Below are 6,913 nucleotides of genomic sequence, written 5' to 3'. Positions count from 1 at the left end.
TTTTTATCCTGGTTCGTTTGCGTGTCCACTTGCAAACTACATTCAGGCCTCCCGGCTGATCTGGGAGATTTTTCTTCACTATAATTGAAATAGCGTTTTACAAACAATTCTTTCAATTACAACACTTAGACACTTTCTTGACAACTAAAGAACCTTATCCCTTGGTTTGACTCCTTTTCTACCGCCCAAGAAAACCTTTCTTGCGGTGTAGCCCCAGCCAAGAACCTATTCTTTCTATTAAGATCTCTAAGCTAATGAAGATACAACACAATCTCCTTGGTAGTAAGACACCTTGAGATTCCCAAAGTTACAACACTTTTTTACAACAAAACATAGAGTAATCTAAAGCAATTACAACGCTCAAATTAAACAATTAAGATCTTACTCCACAACTCTAACACAAGTCTCATATAACATGATAATGCATTAGTAAAAAACATATTTTACAGAATATGAAATCTTTCCAAAAACATCAATGAATGCATGAACATGTGGGATGAAATGATGAGAAATTAAACGTGTAATGCCTCTCAATCCTAAAGCATATAATTCTCTCTTTTCTAATCTCACAAATGCAATGTCATATAGATGCAACAATTAACACGAAATATGCTCCAACTCTCTAAATCTTAAAATCTAACATGCAAGTTATGGCTTGAGTTCTGAAAACGCAGTTTATAAAGAATCCACTCTGCAGTCCAGTTAATCGATTAAATCTTTGGTTAATCGATTAACGTGTTACCATTGTACTGATTCGGTTTTCCAAGTTTTCTGTTCCAACTGCTTTTCAAAAACTTATGTTAATCGATTAAAACACACCTTAATCGATTAACTGCATATTTCCAAGTGTATTTTTAAATTGCAAAACTCAAATACGTTATGCACTTAACTTATACATGTTCAACACTAAGTTTATGCCTAGGATGCACAGATAACATGTATATATGTGATGCATGAACATATTATGAATGACATATCTCAAAAATAAAATGATTTAATGTTTTATGCATATGAGACATGTATTGAGTTTACCTAAGCCTTAGACTCAACCTAAACTAATTACTAGTCTAAGTCTAATACCAATCTTGAGACTTAAGCATGTTGGTTTGTTGATGATCTTCAAGCTCTTGTGAAACACAAGTTGTGCTCATCAAAACCAAAACACATAGTGAGCAAGCTTTCCAAAGTGCTCCTCTTGACATGCGCACTTTCATGAATGACTCATATTAAGTGAAACGCGATTAAGTTGTGTGAGGATACACAAACGTATTCTCGAAGCACTAGAAGACACAAAGTTACTAAGAGGACCACGATCATAGTGTGCTGGTGACCACGACCGTATAATAGGGTGTAATATGACTCACAATCGTGTACTAAGGGTTTGGGTTATAAATCTTATGCTAAATTTCAAACCTTGGCCAAGGCATGTATGGGATCACCGCCAGCTGAAAGATATTTCAAAAAGTTTATGAGCTTTTTGGGTTATGTATTGGGTCCAAGCAGAAGACTACACATAAAGTAGTCATCCTTCAATGTTCATGGGAATGTAGGTACAATTGACTAAACTTCGTTAATATATTTCTTCTCTATTCTGCTTAATATTTTCTCCCATTTTACTTTATTACTTGTTACCAACATTGTTCAACAATTATTAATGCTGCAACAAAATCTCATTTCCTCCTTCAGAGTCCTAGTAATCTTATTTCATCAAATATTCCACAATCAATCCAATATATAAATTATCATTGAATAATCATATAAAGTAGGTAAAGGGACAAACAAAACAAGATTTTATCATATAATCATCAATCCTATGTATGAAAATGAAGCAAGATGAGGTTTTTGGTTTTGAAGTACTAAGGTCACATTTGGCTTTGGAATGGTCTATGTCCATTTGGTGTATAAGGAATCAAGACCAAGAGGTGTAGGTGGTGGCTCATTTTGATAAGCCTTAAAGTCGCTAAACACATTCTAATATTTAAACCTTTAAGTTTTGATGATTCCAAAACTAATCAAGACCAAGAGGTGTAGGTGGTGGCTCATTAAGTAAGATTATGTTTAATTGTCTGAACGTTCTAATCTTCTAATTTAAGTGTCCAACGAAATCAGAACTAATAATTTTGCATATTCGAACAAGGAAATATAGATATCAAGACTTATCTATGTGCAAGACCCGTTTGTGATCAAGACTCGCCGATATTCATGACACGTCTTGCTAAAAACCTGTCTATAATGAAGATCTATATGAATTCAAGACTCTTTTGTATTTAAGATATTTATGAAGCTTAGTCAACATCTCTACACAAGAATGCTCCATTGAGAAAGATGTGATCTTCATGTGAAGAATTCTACTTGTCAATCAAAGAAGAATGAAGGATCAACTATGTCACATCGAGAAGGAACAAAAAAACATCTCTAAGGACATGATTTTAATTAAAAAATAAGAAGACAAAATGTACTTTATTACTGCAAAAAGAAAATGCGCAGTACAAAATACGAAAAAATCTGTTGATTACCAACTTTTGATAATACACAATTCTCTCTCTTCCATCAGAAAGCTTCAACAATCATGAAACATTAAATTTTCCATTGAAATCAAATTTAACATATCACTATAGAAATACAAGAAAAAATTAAGCTATAGAGAAGACAAAGTATTACCATATATTAATTTCAAGAAGAAGCTTTGACTGAAGTTAAATGGCTATAATAACGATTATATTAATTTCCGAATCTATAAATTGCCTTAGCGTTTGAAGAAGAGTAGAACAAGATCTGACAATACACAAATAAAATGAGTATCATTTAACGCTCTAATTTTTTCAAGAACTATATTCATATTTTATTTAATAACATCATGCTATATTGAGCATATGTGTTAATCCATTTGCTATTAAATTATCATTCTTTCTCTTTGATATTTATTTTAATTTATGAGTGCAATTGAAAGACTTGTAAAGTTGAAAACTTATTTTAATAGAAACCATTGTTTAGTGGTGTGCATGAAAAGGCTATGTGCACAAACAATACTTGAATTGTTGAGTGTAACGCCCCAAAAATTACTCCAATAATATTACCTAAAAATGAGTAATTTTTTTGTAATGTAAAACTTCTTCATTTACATTTGACTCCTTTTCGGGACATCACGTTAAGTAACCTAAATTGCGGAAAAGACAATGATCGTTACCTAATGGTAACCTAAAGCCACTTAATATATCGTGAAATAATTCTTTATTGGAAATAACTGAAAATGTTTATACAAAAACATAGCGGAATAAATCCTTGGCCAAGCTGAAAATATACACAATACACTGATTTATTTAAAGCATCAAAAGTACCCTACATAGATACCCGCCTCAAGGGTAACTAGAAATGGAATTTCTACTTGTGACTAGCTCTGGTGTTAGTAGGTATACTAGAACACTCTTTGGGGTCCTCATCTGTCTCAGAATCCGAGGAGAGGTCCACCACCTCAATGGAGTCCTCTATACAGACTAACTCCACACAATCCTCCTCTTCGACTTCCAGCTCCTCCTCTTCAACCTCCATCTCCTCTTCTAGATCATTAGACGCACCCTGTGACTTACTTCCCGCTCCCGCATCTGCCTGAAGATCGGGCAACATCCGTCGAGCAGCACTCCTTACTGGTGGGGAATTGAGCACATCGCCTTAACTCCGTCTCCTGAGTAGATGGTCCCGCTGTAGTTAGTCCGTGAGGAATCAAAGACTGAATTGGTGGTGCAATAGGTGCAAATATCCGAGAAGGTAAAGTGAGAGAAGCCTCCAAGTCCACATGATGTAAGGGTAAGCGCTGTATAGAGCCGTCAGAAACCATCTCCAGCTCTAAGGCACAATGGCATGTGTAGGTATATTTGTGTTTGTCACTACTCCATGTCCTCTCCTAGGACATCAAGAATCGGTAGCTCCGAATGTAACGCCCCAAAAATTTCCAACAATATTGCCCAAAAGTGGGTGAATTGTTTTTTTTTTGTAATGCAAAACTCTTCATTTATATTTAATTCCTTTTCGGGACATCACATTTAATAACCTAAAATGCGGAAAGGACAACAATAATTCGTGGAATGATCCTTTTTTGAAATTAACTGAAAACGTTTATACAAAAGCAAAGCAGAATACATCCTGGTCCAAACTAAATATATATACAATAGTCTCATTTATTCAAAACAACCAAAATATCTACACATATACCGACCTCAAGGCAACTAGAAATGCAGATGACCATTAGTGACTAGCTTTAGGGTTAGAGGGTGTACTAGGACACTCGTTGGGATCCTCGTTCCTCTCAGAATCAGAAGAGAGGTCCACCACCTCAATGGAGTCCTCTATACAGGCCAACTCCACACAATCTTCCTCTTCGGCTTCCAGTTCTTCTTTGTTAAACGAACCCTATGACTTTCTTCCCACTCCAGCATCTGCCTAAAGATCGGGTAACATCCATATATAAACTCTCTTCCCTGGTGGGGAATCGGGCACATCGTCTCCACTCCGTCTCCTAGTAGATGGTCCAACATCAGTGGGTTCGTGAGGAATCATAGACTGAATGGATGTTGTAGTAGGTGTATATCTCCAAGCCGGTAAGGTGAAAGAAGCCTCCAAATCTGCATGTTGTGAAGGGAAACCATCACAAACCATCTCCAGCTCTAAGGCACAAGGTCCTGTGTAGGTGTATCTATGTCCATGACTACGCCATGCCCCCTCTTGGGACATCGAGAATCGATAACTCCGAATTATCACCATACGGTCCATCTGAACGAGAATGCGAACCGAAGACAAGCAGAAAGAAAAGAAAAGAAGAGATAGTAAGACATCTAATGAATATAATTCATTGACGGTGTGGAATTACATAGAATATCACATCCAGACATACACACATGATATACACAATATAGATCATAGACATAATGCACAATGATGAAATGATGTTATAACTCGAATCATGAGGATCAATATTCATACTCTCAATGTATGTAGGATATGCTTATTTCATCCATCCTTACACCAATATTGGGGGTTTTAGCCACTGCCTCCCCCTCACCCAAACGAGGCTGGCTCGCCCAGGTGAGGGTAGTCCACTTGTCGGGACTATTTCCTCGCCCTTTTGGGTTACTAGATCAAAAATATCCATTATTTTCGATCTCTACACGTTTTAGTTTCTCGAGTGGTGTTCCTTCACGGATTACAACCACAAGAATTGATATTTTATACTATCCCAGGGGCATATATCCTATGGAAACATCTGTACTTAATCCAGACACGAAATCATTTGGTTAAGTACGAGTTCCTAACAAAAACAGAAATAACTCCCAACTTTTGAGGTAGTTGGGAGATTCGGGTGTCATATTCTGACACCACTATGTCACGATGTATTCTCTCTCATGTTGAGTTGTAGCGCGGTTGATTTCCCTTCCGTGAATGCGTAGGTTGTCCGCATTCGAACGCCTTGAAACTAAACACGCAAACCAATCATCGATTCACGAGTTAAATCATTTTCCTACCAACTCTAAGCTAAAGACATCATTTTAATTCATTGTAAGAACATCCGAGACTTTCATTCATCCGGTCCAAGATTCATATTCTTGAACCACCATTTATGCTCGAAGGTTTTGTTCCCAATTCCTATCGTGTTCAAGATCATTTCAACACCTTTTTACAAGGATTGATCTCGTGATCAAAACGACTTTTTGATTTAAAAAATTCTTTGATTTCAAAATCATCATCTTTCATCAACATAAATAACATGCATATTTTCAAACACTAAAACAACCCCATGAACAATAATATTTCATGGTTTCAAAACATCGATTTCTAAATTTGCAAAAAATCAGTTTTTGCGTTCTTGCGTATAACAAGAGATAAGAAGCTTTTTAGAAAATGTTGACGGTTGAAAACATTCGTATCATTCGTATGATCCTCATACTAAAATTTCGTAAGCAACTAACGGTTAGATTTCTAAGAGATTAAGAACAAAAGGGATGAAGTTTACCTTGAAGTTGTTGAGAAAATCCAAATGAAGAACTAGAAGAATGAAATGAAGAGCCAAAGAATAATTCAAATAATAATGGTGAGATGGGTAAGTGAGAGGTTTATGGATATTTGCGTAAAAGATGAGTATTTTTGCTTGCTTGCTCAACAAGTTTCACTCGGGAACATGAGGTGACTTTTTCAGCGAAACATTCGTGATGAGACCATGCCTGAGTATTGTCGGTTAATATTCGGCGGGATATAAAATCTTCCAATTACGGTTAAAATTTCGGAATGCCGAATTCAGAGTGAAAAGTATTTAGAAATGCGTTTTGGACAAACTTGATGTCTATCCTAACTCGAAATAATATTCCAAAGCCAATGGTACAATTGGAATTCAATTTTGAGCTACGAAACCCAAAAACACGTTTTTGGGCCGAATTCCGATGAATTTGGGTCCGACAGCAGTCCAAAAACATTTCGTCACAGAAAATTACGAAAATTTACACAAAATAGTAATTCACAAAAAAGACTATTAGTCATCTACGGTTTAGCCTAATTCATTACCGATAAATTTCTAAAATTATGTTTTGTTAAAAATAAATAATTAATAAAATATATCGAATTTTCACGGTGTTACACAGAATCCTTGCGGTACGGTAAATCTGAATGAGAACGTGAACCGAAGACAAGTAGAAAGAAAATAAAAGAAAAGAAAAGGGAGTAAGACATCTAATGAATATTATTCATTGATGACATGGAATTACATAGATTATCACATCCAGACAAACACGTATAATATATACAATATAGATCACACACATAATGCACAATGATGAATGATGTTATAACTCGGATAATGAGGATCAATATCCACGGTCGCAATGTATGAATGTTATGCTTATTTCATCCATCCTTACACCAATATCCT

At 35.7% G+C, this 6,913-nt stretch overlaps 1 long non-coding RNA gene across 1 annotated transcript in view; it reads left to right on the top strand.

Annotated features, from left to right (window-relative positions):
* The window catches only part of LOC109328414, a 13,602-nt gene extending 11,319 nt beyond the window's left edge, over positions 1-2,283 (top strand). The window contains exon 3 of the long non-coding RNA XR_002105436.1: positions 2,273-2,283. This is a non-coding gene — a long non-coding RNA (uncharacterized LOC109328414). The remainder of the gene's footprint in view (positions 1-2,272) is intronic.

Source organism: Lupinus angustifolius, chromosome LG15, assembly GCF_001865875.1.
Source record: "Lupinus angustifolius cultivar Tanjil chromosome LG15, LupAngTanjil_v1.0, whole genome shotgun sequence".
Lineage (NCBI taxonomy): Eukaryota > Viridiplantae > Streptophyta > Magnoliopsida > Fabales > Fabaceae > Lupinus > Lupinus angustifolius.
The sequence above is the reverse complement of the archived record's forward strand: the minus strand, read 5'-3'. Positions and strand labels throughout refer to the sequence as shown.